The sequence below is a fragment of the Phaethon aethereus genome (assembly GCF_964289735.1).
Source record: "Phaethon aethereus genome assembly, chromosome: 1".
NCBI lineage: Eukaryota > Metazoa > Chordata > Aves > Phaethontiformes > Phaethontidae > Phaethon > Phaethon aethereus.
This window is the reverse complement of record NC_138575.1, coordinates 123,422,799-123,447,364: the sequence shown is the minus strand read 5'-3', so window position 1 is coordinate 123,447,364 and position 24,566 is coordinate 123,422,799.

Genomic DNA, 24,566 nt, shown 5'->3' with positions numbered 1-24,566 from the left:
CTTAGTGCATTATTCACTACGTAATAATTGCCCCAAAGAAATTAATGAGTCTTTTTTCAATTAGTTTGGCAGATAACTGGAAAGACTTATAGTCTTCTTTGCTGTAGATTCTTTACCTAAATAACAGATAAAAGACAACCAAGACCTTTAGAAGCTGGTTGTAAAAATAAAAAGTTAGATATCATCTGTGCAGGAGAGGCACCCCTGCCCCAGAGCAGGACCCATCATAGTAGGGAGGATATATCAATATATCAGGAGACAATCCCTGGTCAGAGAACTTGCAGAAAACAGTGGAAAGAAGAAACAAGCTGTGCTCAAAAACATGAGAATAAAAGATTTTAAAAGTTTAAACGCTGAACCCCAACAAATTCACAAATCCACCTATAAAGCTGGCCCAGCTTTCAGCTACTGGGATAGTACAAGGGACAAGCGTAACAGGAATAGTCAATTAATTCAGGTACAAAATATTTTGGCAGGGTAAAGTCATGCTGCCCATAGGACTGCATTCTCCTCCCTGCTGATGAAGGCCAACGAGGACCCAAATAGCACAATCTTTCCAAATCTTCCCATTTCTATTCCACATTTAGGACTTCCACCCATATTCCTAAACTCATGATGATTTTATTTTCTCTCTTGAAAGAAGGAAACTTCAGAAAACCCTTTGACCTGAAGGGCTGAATGGAGAGTACGTCCTATCCACAGTAGATTTTTGTATTTCCCCCTAGAGTTTGGATGATGATCACAAAGATTTTTCTTTTAATTTCCTTATTACCGGTTTTTACCTTTGAACTTTTCTAATTTAGAAATCCATGATTCTTCATCGTCTTCATCTCAGATCTCTAGCTGCTGGATCTTCCCTGGTATCACCTAACAAGGCTGGGATCATTAACCAACAATCAAGGAGAAAATCCAGATACATGTTAATAGGAGGATATTCTTTCTCCTTATAGCACTGACAACATATCTTAAAGTTTCCTGTCAAAATGTCCTTGAAATCTGCTGAGTGTTATCCTTGCCAAACACATTGTCACAGAACTTCTGTTTGTTTCTAACAAAAGCCTTTGAACCGGTTGGTACAATTTCTGACTAATAAAAAATAAAACAAAATCAGCAAACTATCAACACCCAGCAACCATGTAAAATTATAATGAAGCGTCCACATCCCCAAAGTATTTGTGCGTGTGTAGGTCTATCTGTGCATGCCCATGCCCCGCGCAGCGTGACCTGGTGCCTGAGCGGGCGCACTTGTGACGTCACGGGTGCAGCGCGTAGAGATTAACCGGTACAGCATGCCTGCAAAGCTCGGACCAGCCCAGGACCGTGGGGATGGGCACACTGTGCATTTTTTACACCGTCAACAGCCTCTGACACTCATTAAACACGCCTGCCCGACTGACCAGGCGAACGCGATTGGCGCGTGCTACTTTCTGGAACAGGCTGTCTTCTCTTATGACCTTAACCAGCTGCGTGACTACTGTATTTGCCTCTTAAAACCGCCTACCAGAGCAAAAGGGTGACCATGGAAACCTTTCTTCCTTTACACTAGCTCTGCAGTCTGTTGCTACATTTGCTGCTGGTGCTTATTCACTTGGAATGAAACAGTAAACTTGTCTGGAGACGTCCTGAATTATTCATAGGCAACACGTACAAAGATAAGTCAGGGCATGAGATGTGCCTCGGCGTTGCAGCCAACAGGGTACGTAAGAGCGAACGATGCTCGCGTGGCTTTGTGGGAGAGCTGCGTCTCAACCGCTGTGGATGACTAGGAATTGGGTAACAGTCATCAAGACCTGCAAGCCAGTTTGCCTTTGACGATGGGAGTCAGGGGAAGTTGTGACACGGCAGCTGTCTTTCCTTCACTTCGGCTGTGAACACAGCTCAAAGGCCTGAAGTCACCTCCAGGTTTGTTTTTAGACTTTCAAAGGAGCAGTTTTGTGGGCACATAGAGGCAAGTATATCTGATAGCACTTAGACAGCTAATTACTTCATCGTGCCTATCAAGGAAGTAGTTAGATGACTAAATATCATTGACTATGGGTCTGGAGCTGCAGCCGGAAAACTATACATGGAAGTTGGATAAATCAGTCAATTCCAGATTTGTTATCCAGCATCAGCTTTGTGCTCATTTTTCACACAGTGAAGGTATATTCACCATACAAATATTTGTGCCTTACAAACAGTTTCTGCTTTCCTCGGAATTCTGGTACTGAAGGAACCAGAAGCTAGTATTTGTGAACCATCAGTGGACCTGCTTTGAAAACGATGGGTCTGGTTCTGGTTGCAGATCACTACCATATACATCATGTGACTTTGATTTCTAGTCGGAGTCTGCAGGATCAAAACCGGGACCATTTATAAAGCCATCACCTAATCAGGTAGTCATGCTTTTCTAAAAAACATGTACATCCATCCCTCTGAGAAAAATTAAGTGAATTTTCCCTTGGTGATCTCCACCTGGGAGTATGCGGACTGGATGGCACAGAAAGCTAACAACAGCCTTCACAAGCTTCCAAGTGCTTGTCCATTGGTGTCTCATCAGCTCTGCAATGACAGACACTCCATGTCTGAACAGTAGAAAGACATTGGTTCTGACTCAGCTGTAGCCATTAGCAGACTTAGGGAAGCATCCTAATTTGAAGACTTTAGTCACAAAAGCAAGGTCCCACATGCCACAGCACAAGCTAATGGATTTAAAAATGAGAGACCTACCTTCCTAAACCACTGTTGGTTGACCAATTTGACCATTGGGGAGAGACTTCTGTTTATGAATGACATGTTCTTATTTAAATTAACCCAAACTTCCCTCTGTGCTATCTTTATTTTAAAATCAGTTTTACACCAGTTAGCAATTTTTCCCTGAAGGAGCTTACAGATCTATGCCATCACAGTTGGTGTCTGACTTGAAGCTGTCAGTAATGTAGTACTGCAAGATGTTTTTAACTTACATTTTTTATATATATATATAAAATATCTTATATTTAAATTACTTTAGAATTGTGTATAGAGCCATGTTTTTAAACACTTGTTCTCTTTCTGGAGGTTGTGTACATGTGCAGAGTTCGCTAGGAATCCAAGAATTTTATGATTCTAATACTCCTACGGAACATGACTAAATATTCAGCAATGTTTCAAATTAAGTTAGTGCCCCACCCCAGCAGATCAGCTCTTCAAACAGCCTACATTCCTTCACCTGGGAGTGGAAGGAAATCACGCAAAAAAAGTAAATAAAGGAGTGAGATGGAAAGCATTTTTGCTGTGTGATTATCCTGATTCTCAACTTGCACTCCCTGAGAAACAAGAGGGAAGAGCAATGCTTGAAATGTCCCTTGGTCACGGTAGGGAAAAATCACTTAGGGACCAATACTACCATCCATACTCACCTTGACCAGTAACTTACTCTGTCAGGCCACTGAATGCGGAGAGAGATGCCCGTGCCTTATGTTTTGAAAGCGTAACAGATATGAATGAGATGCCCCTTCCAGCACCACTTCTGCCAAGCTCTCACTGTGGGCTGTAGCAGAGGGGAGGAAGACTTTTCAGGGCATCTTCTCTCTCATTTTGCAGAAAGACGTTCTTCTCACTCAGCTGGTTCCTCCAGACTACTCCATAAGGTAGCACTAAGCTTGACTTTCTGGCTCCCAATGTAATTTTCAGACATAACCTACCTATTTGGGGTGGAGGGTTGGGGGGGAGCATATCTGCACACATATGCATATTTGGGAGTACACTCACCCACCTGAACTGGCCATTTCATATTTATTAGGCAACTATCACGATGACACCAGACCTTCCTTCCAAGCTATCCAGAGGGAATAACTCAGAAATTTTGCAAGACTTTTCCTTTCTTCCTATTGTAATGATTTCATTACCATGAACCAGCAAGTTAGCAGACAAACCAGTGAATTTTCCCCTGTGCAGAGCAAAGTCTTGGTGCAGGGTTCATATTTTACCATTTAGCTCAAGACAAAACTCACATGTTTATCAGTCATACTTGGGAGCATTACTGCTCTTCAGCAGAGGTTTTTGCCTTCTGAGGAGGCGGTTTGTGTTCCATACACCCTCTGAATCACATTCTGCTTTTTAGATTTTGGTATGCAATGATGACACAGCAAATTACACCCTTGTAATAAAAAAGGATAATATTTTTCTAGAAATAGTTCATAAGGCTGTGACCAGCTGGTCCAAAACAGTTAGCAACAGTACATTCTCCAAGGGCTGCTGGTACTGCAGCTCCTCGGAGTCTCTAATTCCCAGTTTTTAGGCTTGAAAAGAATGAAGCATCTTGCATGAAGGCATTCCACTCTGGATCATACAACAGTGGGAGTTTCAGAAGAGTGTAATTTTTCTCGACTGTAAGAAGTTCGTCTTATATCTTGTGTCTTGTTCTCATGATGAGACAACATCTTTGACGACATCGATGTATGTATGTTGATGATACAGGCAGATAGGGACACCCCTAAACCCTAGGCACCTCCAAAAAAGAGACAAATGTGAGCAAGGGAAACTCCATTGCACAGCATATGCTGCTACTTACTTACTTTGACTTGACATTGATGGATGCATTCAAGTATTTACAAGCTGCCTGATGAGATGACTCAGAGAAAGTTTGAAAGAAACAGCACGGCTGACACCCCTGCTTGAAGGGGGAGGAAGTGGGAGGGAAAGATTGCCTTGAGATCAGAGTTTGTGGTTTTTTAAAATGCTGCTGCTTCACAAGCCCACTCTTTGTGCTGGAGTAATTATGTGGGTGTACTAGGAAAAAAAGCTAAGCAGCTTGAGAGAGGTCTGGCTGTGGGGAAACCCAAATTTAAAAAGCTTGAAGAAGTAGAGCAGCTCGGTAGTCCTGGAGGAGGACATGAAAGCCATCTTTGCAAGAGCCTAAAGCAGTTACTGGGAGAGTCCTGGGACAGTTTGGGGTGCAGGTCAGTCATCCGTGGGCAATGAACTCACCTTTCCATCATCCTGCCTGTACAGCTCCTCCCTGCGGGGGATGTCCCCGTCCTGTGGTATTGCACGAGATTTAGATCAGCCTGTTTCTCCCATAATTCGAAGACTGCTTTAGTTGAGGGCTTCACATGTGGATATGAATGGGAGCAGAGACTGGAGGGTCAAAAAGCCACCCAGACCTCTTCCTCTCTCTCCTGCAATGTGTGTGGCTCGGCCCCAGAGATGTGCCCTGGTACTCACCAGCACCAAGCCCTCTCGGTTGGATGCAGGCTAGACCCACAGCATGGCACAGAGTAGGTGCCCTGGAGATTGTGTCTGTCATCACTGACTTTTTAATGAGCAGAAAGCAGAAAGAAATGTGCATCCTGTTCTACAAATTACCATTTTCGAGCTGTTGGGCAGGAAATACCTGCATCAAGCCGGGAAGGCGCTCCCATAAGCCATCGCATTTAACTCTTTCCCTCCATTTTCCTGACAGCTCATGCAGATCACAGAGCAACGGTGTAGACGAAAAGCCAGAGAAGATGGCTTTCTCCACAGATCCGTACGGGAGTGGTGCAGCTTCGCCTGTCCTTACAGCGCCTGCCCGTGTCACAGCGCAGGAGGCGAGGTGCCCTGGTGAAGCCAGTGCTGCAAGGGAAGAGTGTGGTTAAAACGTGGACTTCATCCCCATCCTCAAGACAGCAATCCTCATACTGTAACCGGCATAGTAGAGGAACAAGTCCCTTGGGTAAACAGTTGGCACAGCTCCCCAGCATGGAGGAGGAGGAGGAAAAAGACCATTTCAGCTACAGAGTGCATACTACCCCTTACTGAGTCCTGGTGGGAATTTTGCAACGTACCTTTGTACAATGACATACCAAGGATGTGAGCTATTTCTTGTATGCGTTGCTGTTTTAATTAATGACATAAGCTCCCTTCAGAGTCCATTTCGGGCAGCTCCAGAAACAAACTGGGAATGTCTAGAGCATCCTCTGTCTGCAGCTCACAGCGGCATGCCCGGGCGAGCTCCACACCAGCTGTGGGGGCCTCGGTAGAGGTGCTGCTGTGGAAGTGGGAGCTTGGCCTGGATTAACCACCCTGGGACCTACCCAGGCACTGTAGCAGAGGCATACCCTAACTTGCAAAAGGAATGTGATGTATAAGAATTATTCTCCACCCAAGGAAATATCACATGCTACTATTTATATTCTTTTATATCCTCTAGGGGATTGAATACTTCTGGATGCTTCCTCTTCCTTCAAAAAAAAAAAAGAAGAAAGAAAGAAAGAAAGAAAAAAGGGGGGAGAGATTGAGAAACTACTGGAAAATCCTAAGATGGCTGTCTTGTTCTGAAGAAATGAGAGTATTTATCTCTCTCAAAAGTTTTTTATAAAAATCTCTAATTGCATTACAAGGTATTTTATTTCCTTGGAATTTCATTTTTCTGTCAGACTTCACTGAAAGGGATATTTTTCTTGTCAAATCTTGTGTAACTACAAAAAAAGGGCACATTTTCCTGAAACACTACGGTGGTGAAATTTCATTTGGAATGAAAAACATTATAGAAATGTAGGTGTATTATTGTTGCTGAAAATAATTTTATGTAACAGAAAGTTGATGGACTTGTAGGTCTTTTTTGGACATGAGATGTAGTTATTACTCATTTCCCAGTGCTCACACAACTAGCTGCCCCTGCTAATGCCAATGGGAGAACTTTTGTGGACTGCAGAGGGAACTGGTTTGGGCCACCAGTACCTCAACTTAATTCCTCCTTTCTTTTAGGAATACAAAAGAGCAACACTCTGACTGGCAGAGTGCAGCGAGGAAATTAGCTTAATTGCTAAAGTAATAATGCTTAATACAAAGCATGACACATTAATAAAAAACAGGAGAAAGGAGCCTCTAGCTGCAAAAAAAGAAGCTATATGAGGCTTTAAAATGTTCTCTTGCGTGCATATATGCAGTGTTTTGTACAGTAACCATAAAAATGACACGGTTGTTTTATACCTTTCAAGCACAAGCAACCTGTTTTGACTTTGTAGCACTTGGTGAGTCATTAGAGAAAGTGATCTTACTAAAAGCTTTGCCATTTCTCTTGTTCTTACTGAGATCACTAAAAAAAAGCCTCGGGTAAGATATGTGCTGCAAAAACAAAATAATGTGCACGTTCACTGTCTCCCGATCCCTCCCATGTGCCGTCTTGGGTTGCTCTTTCTTTGCCATCACCAGACTAGGCACTGGTTCCAGAGTCACTTATCTGAGACAGAGCCCCACCAGATGCACAGCACGCTTCCTCCCCTCCGGTAAGTGCGTGGGGAGGGGAAATGGGGGTACCTTTTTGCTCGTAAATAGGCTGAGACGCTGCGTGGTCTGGTGTAGCTGGTGGCTGTGATGGCACCTGGCTGAGCTCCGTCCACCAGGCTCCAGCCACCGCACGCCTGGCTGTCCTAAGCCTCTCGGGTCGGAGCTGCAGATCCAGGCACCGCGCCCGCCACAGGTCCCTGGGCTCATCCCCTGCCCGGGACCTGCCCGCTGAGCCCTTCCGCCCCGCAGAGCCCCTGGTCCCTGCTGTCCTCACCCGGGCCTCCCCCTTCCCGCTGCAGCCGAGCTCCGACCGGGCAACAGCACAAATCAAAGCCAGAAGATAAAGACACCAGAAAGGCTTTGCCCACAGTCCGTGATCACACCGTTGCTCTCCTTAACAGTCAACCACTAGAAGTGAAAGCACTTTACAGGAAGAAAAGCAACAACTAACCTATAAATAAAGCATTGCATTCCTTCTCAATGTATTTTTTTTTTCCCCCCAAGCAATCAATTAATGTTTCTGCAGCAAAGAGGTTATCAGCTCGCGAGTGGGAAAGGAGGGGTCTGATGTGAGTGTGAGGGTGCTATGCTGCAGATGACGTACTGCAGAAAGAAGCGTTCCCCACATCCACCTCTCCCACAAGATGTGGCACACTGAATCGAAAAAATGGGAGAGGTCCCTGCACTATGGGATCATCTTATCTCTGAATCCAAACATCTGTGCATTTTATTTACTTATTTTTGAAGGCTGAATAAGCAGCTATGTTAGAGGGTATTCATTTGCTTTATTGTTCATACCTTCAATCTTACTCTGACTGGTTGTGTATGGTGTTTTGCCGCTGTGTACCAGTGGACTCTTTCATGATGACTGAAAGCTCATCAATAAAAATAACTGCAACAAGAAAGGAACAGCTTTCCTATCGTGCGGCACTTTCAAGTTATCTCTTGATAGCAAGTGGTCAGATGTCACCGCTATAAAGCCACAGTATTCTGGGATAATGTATAACCCGAACAATAAATCCAGTATTGTATTCCTAGTCTTTCACATCAGATATACAAGACCCAGCGTCAGTGCTTTTCCCTTCACTTTAACCAGGGTTGGTCTGTCTGCTTAAGCTGAATGTTCTTCTGACTCCTACTCCTTTCTAAAACTAACCCACTTCATCTGCTGCCTGAATAAAAAGCTTCACGTTAGTCACGACATCTTCCTGCACTATTTTATTCACAAAGTTTGACAGAAAAATACATGTTATGAAACCAACTTTTAATGCTTGATGGAAATAGGTCCGAACCTGCCTGGGCAGCTGTCCTTCTGTGAAACTGATGCATTTTCACTCTACTTGATGTGTTACCAGGCTTAGGTACCCACTAATGAGACCAAAGGCCATCATGCTGGGTAGACCAAAGGCCCGTAAAGGCCAGTACTTCACCTCTGACAGTGGTCAATAGTAGGTACATTGGGGGAGAAGAGGAAAAGAGGACAAGTAAAACTGTCATGATTCGCCCCACAGTATGTTCCCACCTTGCCTCAATCTGTGGCTTACAGAGACAAGCTAGATGTTGTGCTTACAGCTTTAATAGCTCTGGAAGGGTTTTTCCTTCTAGGATTTTGTCATTTTATGAAGCATTTCAGACTTTCCACCCCACAGCATCCCAAGTAATGAGTTAAACATCCAATGATCATATGATGCATAAAACGCTTTCTTCATTTGCTTCAAATCTTCTGTCTGATGACACTGGAACAAGTTGCCCAGAGAGTTTGTAGGATCTGTATCCTTGGAGGTATTCAAAACCAGGCAAGACAAAGCCCTGACCTAAGCTGGCCCTGCTTAGACAGAGGGTTGGGCCAGATTACCTCCAGGGGTCCCTTTCAACCTAAATCATCCTGTCTTTATAACTTCTCAGGATGTCCACCACTTTTTTTAGCAATAAATAGTGTCACAGTTCATTCTTTTCCCTTTTTTCTTACCCAATGACCATGTCATTCATGATCCCATGAAGGACCACAAACGAACAGCCCCTCTCTGCCCTTGGCCAGGTCTCTCTTTTCCAGACTCAAGGGGGATTATTCTATTTAGCCTCTTCCCAAAATAGAGGGTGAGGTGCTCCGTACCTTTGCTCGTCCTTGCTGACCTTCTCTGAACCTTTATTAATTCTACTTCATCCCTTCTAAAGTAGGGAGGAGGGACCTGAACTCCATGCAGAATTTAAGAGGTGAGCAAAGCACACTATGGGAAAGTGGTATTTCCAGACTAGTAGCTAAATTTCTCCTGGGATTATTAATCCCAGTCTGTCAATTTTTTAAGAGCCATGAGCCATGAACCAACCATAATGACTCCTATTTCTCTCTCTTTAATTTGCCCTTGATTGCAGTCCCATCTTACAGCAACCTCGCTCCTCTCCTTTCCCCATGACTCCTCTTCGCCCTTGCACTTCCCCGTCAGTTGGGGCAGCAGCGGTGTTTGTGGGGCTGTCTGGTAAACCAGCTGAGGAACTAGCTTTGAGGGGAAGGCTGCGGTTCTTTGGCAGCCCCAGGCGGCACCGCTGCCGGCCACCACAGCCACCGCGGCTGCCCTGCCCTCCGCCCCACAGCCGCACCTCCCGGGCCCCCCTGCCACACTTCAGCGCGCCCCTCAGCAGAAACTATCCCCACAGAAAACAAGTAACAGGTAGTTTTCTTCCATGTTAACACCTCAAGGCGGCTCTGCGAAGGAGCAGAGAGCACCCAAGCCGGCGCAGGGGGCGGAGTGGGACTGCGGGAGAGGGACAGGCGGTGGCACCGCACTGCAGCAGCAGCCGCCCTTACCTCAGCTTCGGCTGCCGTGGGACCGCAGCCGTGGGCATGCTCATCATAGAGGAGCCCGTGGAAACTCATAGCCCGAGGAAGCAAGCTGCTAATGAGCATCTCTCCTTCTTCCCTTTCTCACATGCAAAAGTACAATTTTTTTTTTATGGTAACTGATAATAACTATAATATGTCATGATTACACCACATTTTTTTCCCGGCAAATCCTTGTTGGCTTTACAGAAAGTCTGGCCTCACAAAGCCATGTAAGGTCTATAACATAGAAGGCTGTCTTACAGATAAATAAAGTGGAATTCAGGGAACTGAAACTATGTGATTGAGTTCATACAGTCCATCAGGAGCAGGCAAGAAACAGGACTTAGAGGTCTCAGCCTTCATTAATGTCTTTAGAAAAAGAAGAAAAACTGCTTGTACAGAAGGAAGAATTCCTCCGTGTAATACTGCTGGGGAGGAGAGTGAGGAGAAGCCTGATGCAGCTGTCTGAAGTAGATACCTAATTCCTTTTTGTGCTTTTCAGGTACCTTATCAATAGCCTTATCTTGTAGTATCTGGAGCCTTTTTTCCAGTTTCTCTTCCCTAGGTAGGATAGCTCATGTTAGATGCCTCACACAGATTGGGAAAACAATTTTCTGTCTGGGCCAGACTATTCCCCTTTTTCAGAATTTTCTTCAGGCTTCTCTTCTGATTTCTCTTCAGAAATCTGGAAAAGATAAGCCCTGCTTTTCTAATAGGTAAGGGGACATCCTCCTCCCAGCCGAGGGTCTCTGCTCTCCAGCTATGTCCCCAGCTAGCAATCTTCATGGGCCTGAGTCAGGAAAGCATTTCAACACTTTAATACATCTATCCCTGTTCAGGAAGGCACTGCAGCCAGGAACATTTGCACTCACTTGCAGACCCCCTGTACTGTCAGTGAACTCTTGTAGAAAATGAGTATCATACCCACAAGACAATAAAGCAGCGTAAGTGTAACATAATTGGTGGGACTTTCATGTTTGTCTAAGGTTTTAAATAGTCCATATTTTTGTATCATATGACTTCGAAAATGATATTTGTTCATGTAATTAGAGGCTGTACTGTCACAAGGGAGCCAAATTCAGACTCTGTGTGCAACCTGAATATTGCCGTTTCCTGGCATCTGCTTAAAACATATTCTTAGTGCACTCTTTTATAGGTTTCTTTCCCCCTCTCCTATTCGATATTCTAAGGTATTTCAAAAGTAAAAAAGATGCAGAGAGAAAAAAAGAAAACTATCCTCCTAACAACTATGGCAGTGCCAACCCTACATACCCCTAAACATCCGCAGGAGAGAAGGTCTTTTTCTGTACACTTTGGGAGCTATAACCACGCCAAAGACAACATCGGCAACAACAATTTCTAGCTTTTCAGAACCTGACCACAACCTGAACTGCCATCAGGAACATAGACTGTCCCACCAAATGCTTTCCACCGATAGATCACAAAGTGAGTTAGCAAGAAAGGCAAGTATTGCTGTCCCCATTTCACACTCACACAAGAGTGCTGTTTTTTAGAGAAGTGAAGGGAGGTATCTTGAGGAGAGAGGTCAAGAGCAGTAAAATCATGGAAAAGCACAAGGCTCACCTACATCCCAAAACAGAGCATGACCATCCCCTGGGATATGCTGCTTCCTATGGAGTTTTCCATCACCAGAGGACACCCTACCTGTTAAAGCACCCCACTCCATTCCAGTAAAAGCAAGAAGAATAAGATGGAGGCCCTTCTCATTCCTAATCGATTCTTTTTTCTGCTCTGTAGTTGACTGACTTACATGCAAACCACAGCCTACTTTTGCACCAAATGTTACTAAAAAGGAATGGTGCCACTTGTACGCTAAGCACCACAGCTCTGGGTCAGCCCAGGCTCACTGCACCTTTAGACCATGACTGCTCCCTAAGGCAGCACCGGGGCCTCTGACGGACACCTGAAGGAGGGTTCTAACCACACTGCAGCACCTCTTTCCCTGTGCATTGAGCATGGAGGACACGACAATGGCTCTCATTGCTCCTCCAAAATGACCAGGCAAAGACAAATCAGGTTTCAATTTCATTTTGATTTCAAGCTGCCTTGCATGTGGCTGCATATTGTACCTCCCAGAAGAAAAAGCGAGAGCCTTCCCTAGGCTCTCCCAGGAAGGCCTTGTCCTGAAATTGTCGCAGAGAAGACAGCTGTACAAATCGTTGTTCTATTAACAAAAACATGATGTGCAGAGCAACATGCTTGGCTCCAGAACCCGAAGATAAGGCAGGATGCGGGAATTGCCTCCCACCCTGTCCACAAACCCAGAACCACATCCTCTCTCTCAGGAACGAGCCACTGTTTTTTCGTCTGTTGCCTACTACAGACCACGAGAATGGTGGACATCCCGCTCCAGCCTGAAGGGGATTGTTATGAATACCATGCCTCATCAAAGTGGGATTTTTTAGCAGCCCACAAGTAGTCGAATCACAGCGTTTGTAACCGGAGTGCAGCAATGCATTCCCGCTCTGCAACGGCTCCCCTCCCATCCTGCAGCAGTTTTCTGCTTCTGATAGTTCAACAATGTGCTCTTCAAAACAAAGAACTACAAATGCAACCACTTCTCAGCCCCTCTTGTTTTTAACTAGACAATGGTCTTTTCATATCCCCCAGATTAAAATATGAGATGGCTTTGCTTAAACCTGTACACTAATATACATATTTTCATGCTGAGACAATGTTTAATAAGCTCAGTCCTGTCTAACTGAACACCTTCCACCCAAGAGGCATTGCTTAGGTAGGTTTACAGTGATTAAAACCCAAACTTGAAAAGAATTACCTGGATACCCTTCATTATTCTGCCAGCATCCTTAGTAAATAGGGAATCATGGTTGGAGTTATAAGGCTATGTTGATTCCCATCTTCCTATATCAACAATCCCACTAAAGCCCAGGACAAGTCTACCCTTAGGTGAGCAACTCGTGAGCATTCAATACCACTGGCATTCAGTTAGCAACTCTTGTGCAAGCTCTGGTGGGGCTCAGTTTCTTCAGTGAGTATTATTCTCCCTGAAAGAGGACAAAACTCCATGAAGAGCAAGTCTTTTTACCACTGTGATAGAGTCATAGTCTCATTTATTCTAACAAAAAGATGAAGCCCAGAACAGTCAGAGTTGACAGTATAGAATAATCCCTCTTAATATTTGTCTTGCGGTTTAATCTCAAATGCCACTAGCCTACATTTGTTTAAAAACAATCAGCTGGTCTCTATTTCAATAGTGGTTTTGTATGCTCTAGAATCAATTTTCCCTATTTGTACTCTCTTCCATCCCTTCACGAGTTTAATCGCCTTATTTAAAAATGTGCAAGAACTATAAATATCGGAAAAAGCAAACCTTTCAGCCATGAGGCTAAGTGGAGACATGCATATCAGTAAACACATTTCCTGAGTAATAGCACACTACGCAGTTTGTAAGATGCGATTACGCAGTAGCAACTCTTATCAGGAAATGTATTTACACTGATTCCTTGTAGCAATAGATCAAAGAACTTCTTTTACTGACCTATATCTGTACATAATTGTACAGCAGTGTCTTACATAAATAAGCAAATCGTCTTCCTTTTTCTGAATAATTTCCTACTAATGGACAGCAGTTTTCCTGACATAGATACTTTGCAAAGATTAATTTTTGAAAAATAAACCGGTGGCTGAATTTAATATAACTCATCGTTGGAAAATTGCAGACACCTGAAACATTGGCTGTCTGCAAAGGAAAAGAGCAGTACACACAATGAGGCCACCATCCTGAGAAGAGACTAGCAGGTGGCCTTATCACAGAAATAGCTAGATTATTTTTCTCTTGTCTATTTTCTCTTTTGTCTCTACCCACCCATAAAACTGTCTAGAAAACTGTAAGTAAGTAATATCCATCCAGAAGAGGAGGACCGAGGAGCATAGAAGGCCCCCAAATCCTGGCCCCACTCCTTCAGCAGCCAGGGTCTGCAGGGTTTCTCTACTTCCCAGACATCTAACCAGATTGCCATCAAGGCAGGGCTTGAGTACGGCTGAGCAGCTGATGGCCACTCCTTTATGGGGGATTTGAAACATTTTGTTTCCATTCTGCTTTAAAAAATCCCTGGAAACAGCGTAAGGGCTCCCCGTGTCGGATGCATCACCTCTGGGCTGCTGCCCTCCACGCAGCCCTACCGACTTAAGGGCCCTGAATCTTCCGGCTGCTTCAGCGCAGTCAGGAATACCTGCGAGTGTGGTCGCAGCCATTAGCAGCATGCTCCCGACAGCATCAGCTGTGGTTTTCTGTGATTATCGGTGCCAGGAACAGCTAGGCTGAGAACAGGAGCCACAGGGATGAAGCTTTACTGAAGACTGAGTGAGAAGGTCCAAGGCCACAGAGCAGCCCAAGGAAGCGGTCCTTCTACCTCTTGTTCTCTAGAGCTGCTGTGGAAATTTCTACAAAGTAAGTTTTGTTACAAAATGCTGACTTGTTAAAAACAACGAGGTTCTTATAGAAATATAGCTGTTAAAGTGAAACTTTCAGTAAAAATAACAGCTTTTGTTGCTCCAGGAGCCAACACATCTACTCTCCTGGAGTTGGACTAGGGGGTACAGTTTCAGGACTAGGTGTGCTCCTGACCAGCATCATTGATGGAAAGGAGAAGCCATCTTCTCCAAGCCCACTCACTGGAGTAGCTTCGACTTTTTATAAATAAAAAACACTTGGAGCATGCATCTGAGTCTCCCTCATCCCAGAGGAGTGTTCAAACCCGCACCCACACAGCCAACATCTCTTAGAGAAGTGCAAGCAACTTACGTCGCCAGGGATATTTAAGGAGACCCATCACAGAGCAGCTGATGGACTGGTGTCAGGGGAATCTCTCCTGGCACACGAGAAACCAAGCTCAAGCCAAAGAAGGGTTTAAACTTGTTTCTCCAATAATCCCGGTATGAAGCACAAGCACTAGGCTACCACCTAGTCCACAAAAAACCTGCTCTTTTCCTGATTTGCAGAATACTTCTAGAGATCTGCTTCATCCCAGAACAGCATGGGAACATTTCCCACCTGGTTCTGTCATCTAAATTTATTCTTGAAAATGGCAGAACCAGTTACACTAAGGTTTCCTTTCACAAATTTAAAAGCAGGGTGGCCAAATGACAAATCTTGGATTATCTCAATAATTACAGCTCATTTATTACAGCTAATCCAAAAATGCAGGACCTTCATTTGTGTTAATTCATCTTTCAGGCCAGGGGTTTTCTATGTCTGTCACAGGCTTCATTTAGGTGGAAAAATGTGTCATCTAACTTTTTACTTAATAAGTTAATAACATCAGAGGAAGAAAATAATCAATGCAAGTCCAAATTGTGAAGGAATTTTGTGGATTTGAAATAGTTTTACAAGCCAGCAAAACCAAAGTATCATCTGCAAGCTCCACAAACCCTTAAACTCAACTATCCTTCGTCTGTGGCTATTATGGGAAAAGACATGATACATTTATTAGTTGAATTGCGTGTGGAGGTTGATCTGTGTCAGCAGACAGCGCCATATGTGGCTGGCTTTCCTGTCGTTTCTTACATAGATGCTCTGAAGTCTCTGAGTGACATTTAACAAGCTGTGCAGGAGAGCGTCACGCATGCCCCATTAATTCTAAAAGACGACGTGTCGCTGCACTTTTTTGAAAATTTCCATCATAACTTACATTGTCTAAGCATTTTGCATTTTCAATGAGTGATGACACAGAGGTAGAGTCAAACTGGTTATGGTTAATATCTGAGCTTGCAGAATATTTGAAGAAGTTATTTTTCTTGAAAGAAGGAAAGAAACTGCCAGTCCACAAAGGCAACCACGGTTTGGACTGCTGAGGAATAGTTTATATCTGTATCTACCTATATCAAGTAAAGATCCCTTTTAATGTTGTTCTGGGAGGAAGGCTAATTTGGGAGGCTGGCTTATTGACTGATTATTTTCTCTAACCTGGGATATTTCAGTGTTTGCATTACGGACCCAGAAACGTACACCTTGGAGGGACAGGAGCAATTTCCTAGTTCAGGGGTTCTGCAATCACACAGGAAAAGCATTCAACAGCTGAGGACAAATGTCACCAAATATATGGCACTCATCCCTGCCCTTGCAGGTGCCTCTTGAAAGAGAAGCAGCCTTACCTCAAGTACCACACCGGCTCTTGTGTCCCAGGGGCACGCTATTGATGAACAATAGCTACCAAGGAAATCAAAACTTTTGGACTCTATTTCCCTGACAACAAGGAAGGCCACATAAGCTGGAAAATATGGGCCAATATGGGTTTTAGGTAAGTGGAAAATTATTAAAATATTTTAGACACAGTTTAAAAACACTCGCCAAATTGTTTTGGTTTAAAAACAGAAAGGTGGCCACTGTACTTCATTATCTTTTACAAGCCAAGCTGTCTGGCCATGCTCCTTTCATGCAACACTTCACAATAATCTTTGCTATTGTTATTATTAATTTAATAAAGACTTTAAAAAAAAAAAAATCCCAGTTACCAGAACATTAAAAAAAGTATTAGCTACTACTGTTGACAAAAAAGCGATGTTTAAAATGGCCTGTTAATCTATATGTGCTAAACTGTGCTTTGAAATGTGTTAATGTGAGTTAACTAACACATTATGAAAACACCACCGTTTATTTCCTCAGTCCACATATGTCCTACGGGAGTTAATGAAAAAGAAAGGAGGAAGCTCAAGGTGTTAAAAAAATCCAATAGATGCTGACGGATATAGCGGTCCCAAAGAGGCCACTGTTGTCCACACTGGCTGTATATGGCTTAAGCTTCCTTTTACATCAGGACTGTGGGGAAGGAGAGGGTCTGTGATGTGCTGTGTAATTTGATGTCAGGCAAACTATAGCCTGTTTTTGAGACCAGAACCCAGCATCTGTAATAACCAGGTTGTTCATTTAACATGTACTGGCTTACTAAGTAAAGTAAATTAAAGACTGAGGTGGCAACAATGATAAGCAGTAAATTTGTTTGTTCAGTAGGGAGCTGAAACGTGTCGGCTCATGCTTTGATCAAGTTAAATTGAGAGGTTTCAAAGTACACACAGGAAATGCTCCAACAGATAAACTTTGTCCCTGAAGGTTCGTCCTAGCCACTTTTCAGCCTTCTGCACTCTGTTATCCATTTCGGCAATTCTGTAACTTTAAACTCAGAGAATCCATGCAGAAAAGTGACAGTGATAAAGGTCAAGAGTTGACTTCTAGGGTGATGGACATCATAAAGTCTTGGTCTTAAGAGACAGGCTGTTGGGCAGTTGTTAGTCCGTTACCAAAAAAAAAAAAAAAGAAAGAAAGAAAAGAAATGGAAAATTAAGTAAGTGGTTTAAAAAAACAATTCCTTTAAATGCAGTTAAGATAGTAAATCATTACTGCAAAGCAGTATCCTCATGTGCTGTGAAGATCAGTACTGTGAAGCTTGGCTCCTGGAAGACCTGAGCCTCAGATTTGATTGACTTCAGATCAAAGTAGGAACAAGCTTTCCCTGAAATGCTCCCCATGGACAGACATTTATAAATAAACACCTTCTTACAAGTGGTTTCTCTGCTGTCTGAAATGGTGCGTGTTTGCACCGCAGCCCACCCCTCTGTGAGAGCACTACCTGGCAGGTTATTTTCCCAAAGCTTGTAGGGACTTGATTTTCTTTGAGAGATCAATTGGTTGAAATTTGTCAATAGGTTCAAAAGATTTCAGGGGTGTGGAAGTGACGGAGATACAAGTGTACGCAGCAAGATTGCATAAGCCTCATTTCTGCAGGAATCAGGATAAAAAGTTGCAGCAATATAAAAATAAATAACTGAGCAGGCATAATTCCTACAAAATACTGGTAGCTAGCCAAAACTTTGTTTCTGCTGAGGGCAAAAGGAAAGGGTAGAGCTGTCATATCCTTGGTGTTTAGGTATTTTAGCCTGTGATATCTACTTCTCAAGAAGCGAGGACATTTCTCACATAAAACATTTCTTTTCTCTCTGAAATAAAGAACATAGTATCTTCTTATCCTATGAGGGAATAATAAAATCTCCAGAAATTGGCAGAGGAAATAGCATTTTTCTGTTGCTAATCGTTCATTTAATTCATGGCAGCGATACAGATTTATTCATGGAACTCAGTGTTACTAATGCTGAATTTGTCCATCGTATGCCGTGTTTAAAGCTGACAAGTTATTTCACTGTTAGGGATATCAATGCAAACACAACTACACAGATTGGAGAGGTACCTATCTCTGTATGATGAAATAGTCTCCATGGCCATAATACTTCAGGGTGTCCCAGCCTGACCCTAAAGGGAGCTAACTGGCAAAATCACACTCTAGTTACTAAATCAGAATTAACTACCAGCACAGTTAGTACACAGCATCTCGTACGTAGTTCAGAAGATAATTCCTATAAAATCCTTTGCAAAAATATGTTGCTGAGGTGGGTTTTTAATATATTTGAAAAAGACCTAGTTTATTTTTAAAATAATCTAATATTCTAAGAATAGTAAAGGCAGCAATCTTACAGTATTGAAGAATATAATATTTCTTATTTTATTGATGACCTATGGCACCACAGAAACAGAGAATTACTTTCTCATCGATATAGGACCAGCTAAAAAATCATGCTGTTTGGCAGAGCACAACCCCTAACCCAGGGAAGTGACCTATTGACTGAAAAGCAGCAGCAAAGCTAGCTGGTCTGCTAGCCCAGTTAATTTCTCTCATATACTTCCCTTTCGTAGGAGTTCAATATTAGAAACTTCAAGTACAATCCCAGAATCCCACAAATGCCTGCTTCTCTCCATTTTCAGTTCGGCTTTGTTTTTAAACAGTATTGTCTTCCCATGTATCTTGTAGTCTTTAAATCCTGTCACATGTAAGATATTTCCCTTTAAAGAAGAACACATGTACAAACAACAAATTTTCATTCTCTCTGGTAAACTGGGATGGTGACCATGACTGCTGCTGATTACTGTGCCCAGGGTAATGTGCCATGGTGGATACGGTACGTATTTGTCACAGAACAGCTAGGTTAAAATTCAAATGGCTGCTGCACGTTTCTTCTCTTAGTATCTTTATTCACACTCTTATCTCTACAGAGTCTTCTGGACAATCCCTTTGTGCCTATGGTTTTCCTGACCCCTTCATTATCCTACATTAACTTCTTGTTAAAGACTTTCCTGCTGTGAAACCTAAAAACTTTCTTCCTTCCCCCAGTGAGATCTTAACTTAGAAAGAACAGTTATAGCGATAATTCAATTGGGGGAAGAAAAGAATAACACAGCTGCTCAGCCATGCTATTCAGCACCGCTCTTCTTTTTTTTTTTTCCAACATTCTTACTTAAATTTTTCTTTTTTTTTAAGAATGGAAGCTGTGTGGAGGAGAAATTTTGTTGACATCTTTGTTGAGAAAAAATAAAACTAATTATTCATGCAAAAATAGTTCTAAATTTAAACAAAAAGTAAACTGTAACCTCAAACCGTTTTTATTTAGTGCTAACAATCACTCCAGACAATTCACAGCAGTTTTGACTGTAAGTGCACAAGCTCAGCTTCTTGCTTGAGAGAGATCAAAAATACTCCCAAAACAAACTTTCCTACAGTATTTCCATCAAAAGCAACTATAAAAAGAGCTAGAGACGAAAAATCTTCGAAGTCTGTTGCACCAAGGAAAGAGGTCGAAGTGCTTATACAAATCGGTAAAGAAGTAACGTGTTATCAGCGACACCGCAATGACGGAGGTTTGATTTCTGTTAGTTGGACAAGGTCCTCTCATTGATGGAGCACCCACCAGACACGGAAAGAAAGGGATCTTTGTCTGAGCAGCAGCACATGACAGGCATCCTTGTGACCGGCCGACTGACGCAGCCCAGGCTGCCGGCGCTCGGGCTCTCCCGGCTCTTGCTGCGCTCCGCTCCCGTGAGCTGGAGCCTGCTCAGCTCTCCACCAAAGAAAGAAAAACTCCAAAAAGACAACCCATGACAACAGCCTTTGAAAGAGATGGCTGTGTTCGTGGTCAAAATTAAGAAATAAATAAAGAAGGAACAAACTACAGCCCCCTGGGCAGTGCTTGGCCAGGCTGTTCCCAGAACAAGCCTGTTTCTAGATTGCAGCAGGTATCTTTCTCAGAGCTGAAGGGCTCCCCAAGGAAGCGATCTCTTTTTTTTTTTTCCTCAGGCATTTCAATGGGAAAGTTAAAAATAAATGAAACGAATCAAAGCCTTTTGGCTGCTGCTGTTTCAGCTGATGCCTCTCTAGCGAAATGCAAGCTTGATATGGTGCCTGAGAGCTCTTCACAAGAGAAAATGGGCTTCTCCACATAAGATTTTACAAATGCAGCTTTCCTTCCTTATGACTTAGAGTAATGTTTTCCTTATGAATGTTGATATTTCCCAGCTATCAGTGAATATAATAGCTCTTCTGTGCAGTAGGAAGCAACCTAACAAGCCTGAGCTCCACAAGGCTGCTGGGGGAGAGTTACAAATGCTTGGAGAGCACGTGCAAGGGTGGCCCAGGTGGACAGTAGCACTCAAGAGAGTCCTCTGCTGCAGCTGGGGACAGCACTGTGCCTGGAGAAGAAAAGGCAACCAACACAAGTAAAAGAGGCACCTTAATTTCAAGCTGGATGTAGGTACCCAAACCTGTGGTCTCGGTTGTGGTCTTGCTAGGTCCGAGGGAAGACCTATGGGCAAAAGAAGGTAGGCTGAACTGACCTGGGATTTACAGGGACGGTCTTACCCTAATTAGGCACTACAGAAAGTGGATGAATGGAGGAATAAATAACATGTTGAAACAATAGAGAGTTGGGGAGGTAAATAATCTCCTTGGGGTTAAAATTGTATCAAATTCTTGGTTTTATCTGGGGAGAGAGGCACAGAACTTACTGGCTGGCTGGGGACAAAACAATGTTGGAGGAGACGGAAGGCACTGAAGACGACTTTCCAGGAGGGAGAGAAGTGCCAGCAAGTGGGGAATAGAGGTAAAAGAGTCCAACCCCAACACAGTCTCCCCCAAAAAATTCAATTCAGCTCTTGCAGGGAGTGGAAGTTTAGCTCTCCCTCCAAGGCAGAAGCTAAAATTGGGGCTGGAGAGGTGCCTTTCTCTGATAGGTAAAGACCATCAGGAAAAGCTACAGCGTGCATGAACTTCCCAGCCACTATAGGATGACAGGGTGATTGACACGTTTATAGGTGGTCCAAAAGGAAGCAAATAATTACGTGAAGGAAGCGAATGGCAGCATAGGGTTTTGAAAGTCCTCTCATACTAGATATTTTCCTGTGTTTTTGCAAGAATGGAGTGGCACAAGTGCCATTAATAAAAAGTCCCCTGCCATCAGACATCATGTAAGGGTGAATTCAGTATTGCCCTAAGGCATTTCACAGGAAGCCAGAACATGTATTTTGATGCTATAATGGGTAAGAGGATTTACATACATACAGGACTTTTTAATAAAAAGAGAAACAAAAGAAGAGTACAGCCAAAGGCTGCTGCCCTCCTGGTCAAGGCAGGGGTACAAAGTTCATCATTCCACAAAATCTGTCTCACTGACCAAAATTTTAGTTTGAGAGTATTCAAAAGTCTATGAGTAAACTGTGCAGGGGTAGCCAGTCCACGAAGGATGCAGCTCTTAACAGAGACTGTCAGAGAAACAGAAGTAGTTGATATGAACCTGAAGATTGGGTGTGAGATGACAATATGGATAAAATTAATTTGTCCACAGACATCCCCCAAGGATTGATCCTGTCCTCCCATAATTTTGCAGCTCAGATTAGGAGGTGACATCATCTACATCATGCACACCTAGGAAACAGCATGCTCAAGGAGAAGAGGCGGCATTGGCCCTGGTCTTTAGACTGCATGTATGCAACTTGTTGCCATTGCCAAAATGGCCCCAGTAAATCGCCTTCCTCTTAAGTTTTATTCTCCTATAGTTACAACGTAGGAACCAGAAATGGAATATAAGCTCAGGAAAAGCCTGATCACTCTCTTTAAAGCACAGAGTTCCTAAATGCACAACTCTGAAACCATGTCAAAATCATAAAATAAGAGAAAAAATATCTGCTGAGATATGATTTCTCTGGAGGCAAAGGGACTGAAGGCACTGTTCCTCTTTTGCATATGAATGGACCTGGATCTGCATCACCATGCTGGTGGGATGTGCATCATTCTTTGGCTGTGGAGGAAGTCTTTAAGCAAACTACACTTGGGAAGCTGCTTTGACAAAAGCAAAGCAAACTTTGCAACCCAAACTATATACATAGCAATTTAAAAGGAAGGAGAGAAAAAGGTTGTGCAGCCTCAGAATGAAACATGGAAAACATTTATCACAGAGCCAGCTGAGGACAAGACCACGTACAAAGTTTTCCAGATTCCTAGTACAGAGGCTGTGAGGGCATGCTCTGGGCACGGCTGCCCAGGTAAGAGAGAGCACTCGGCAGCAGACAGAGCTGTGTTCAAAGACATGGGATGGTGATTAGGCACTCTTAAGGTTCGCAGCAGATACCAAAATGCTGATCGAAATGAGCAAGGGAGGCCACGGGAAACTGTCTAGGCCTCCAACTCTCCTTTCCTCACCCCCAAGCAAGACAGAAGTATTCCTTACGTACCCTGAACCAGGGATTCACTCACATCATTTTGCAAGGTAGTATTATCACTTGTGGCAGCTCCCTGTCCTGGACTGCACACCTCTTGGAAATGGCTTGTTTATGAACTCTGGCCCTCAACCCCCCGAGATAGCCTTGCTACTGCTAACCTCGTAGTCGTACATAGCAAATCCATTTCAGCCTGGCAGAGCAGGGCAGATGATAGCCACAGCTCAGCATGCAAGACATCAAGCAGCTCGTAGTGCAGTACGGGACTTGATAGGTAACGACTCTGCCTCGTTGCCTGTGAGCCCAGTGCACCAGTGAAACAGTGCCAGCACAACACAGCACCACTACCCATGGGGGCAAAAGCCGACTGGCCTGCACTTCGCATGGGGGGATCACAGAACTGACTCAGAGGAGGGGACACTTGGCCACTGCTCTGCCCAGGAAGACCTAGGGCAGGCAGGGTCCATGGGAGGAGGCAGCTGAGCCTGGCAAGGGGATGCAGCAGAACACCAAAGGGGCTCTAGGTCACCATGAGCACCCTTCAGAGACTGGATGTCCTTCAAACACTTTTAATTTCCCTTCAAAATTATACCTTGGGTTCATGCCTGCTGGCCAGCGGTACCCTGTGAAGGTCATGCTGGTCAGAGAAGTGCTGGGCTGGGCTTCTCCTTGCACACCACTCAAACTCACCAGGCACAGGGGGACTGACAACTGGCTCCTCACCAGGACACCCTGCTTGACCATCATCCAGTGGCCACTAGCTCCTCCTGCTTCATCACCACCTGCCCAGCTTCCCAACCACGGGACTCAGCCAGGCAGTGCCCAGGGCATGGGGCCAGCCCATCTTCTCCCCCGATCAGTCCCCAGCTGTTGGGTGTTCCTCCACCTCCCTTCAAAATCCCACAGCAGTCTAGCAGACAGGGAAAGCAGCATGGAGCTGGCTAGCCCCAGGCTTCCTGGCCCTTCAAGAGGAAGGCGGCAGGCCCTCTTACACCATCCTTCAATAATTTGCTAGACAGGCACTAACAGCTTCCCCTTCTGTTGCAACAAGCAAGTCAAAAACAGTACAGCAGAAGCATCCATCTCTGACATTCCTGCAGGTTTTCTGTAATGGATCACTTTTGATTAATTAGAGAAACAAGTTTGAAACAGCCTGCAGGATACTTGGTGTGTGCTCGTGTCTCAGACTGGAACAGGAAACTGAATGTCTCTCTATAAAACATGAACGTAAAAACTTTGCACTTACTGCTTCCACTTCCACAGGGGTGCTCTTTCCTCTGCTATCCATGTAGAAAACAAAAAAAATATCTGAAACATCTTTGTTATCACGTTAGACATAAAAATGCAAAACAAAATTTTTTGGTTCACCTTTCCGTCTCTGACCTGTGAGCACAGAGCCATTGCCCGACAAAATGTGGCACAACCACACTGCATACAATTTCTCCTGTAGGTTTACTGTCTAGAGCTTAATCAGTTAAAAATTGAGCCAGGGACTGGCTTCCTACAGCTTGTTACCATTTCGACACTTGAAGACTGCTTATAAACAGAGATTATCTTTGACAAAGTCCCATGATGCTGAATGCGGTACCAATCTCAGCCGGCACGTGCAGCACCGATTCTGGAGTCTCTTGAACAGCAGTATGCGCAGTGAGGAAAACGTCTTAAGATGCTCACTCAGAGACTTTTTGTTAATTTTATTATATGTTGCCCAAACCGCAAAAAAACTCAAAAACTGTTAAAGACAGCAACTTTCTCCATTTTTTTTCCTCAGGAATTAGTCTAAGGCCTTGCACACTTTCCCACGCTCGCAGATTGCAGGTTATAAATGCGTGGGAGTAATGCAGTTTCGATCAGTCAGGTAGGCTGGGTTTCTGTTAGCTGGCTGCATACCTTTGAGCCCTATCAGCACACAGTGATCAGTGGAATTCCTGGCATTTT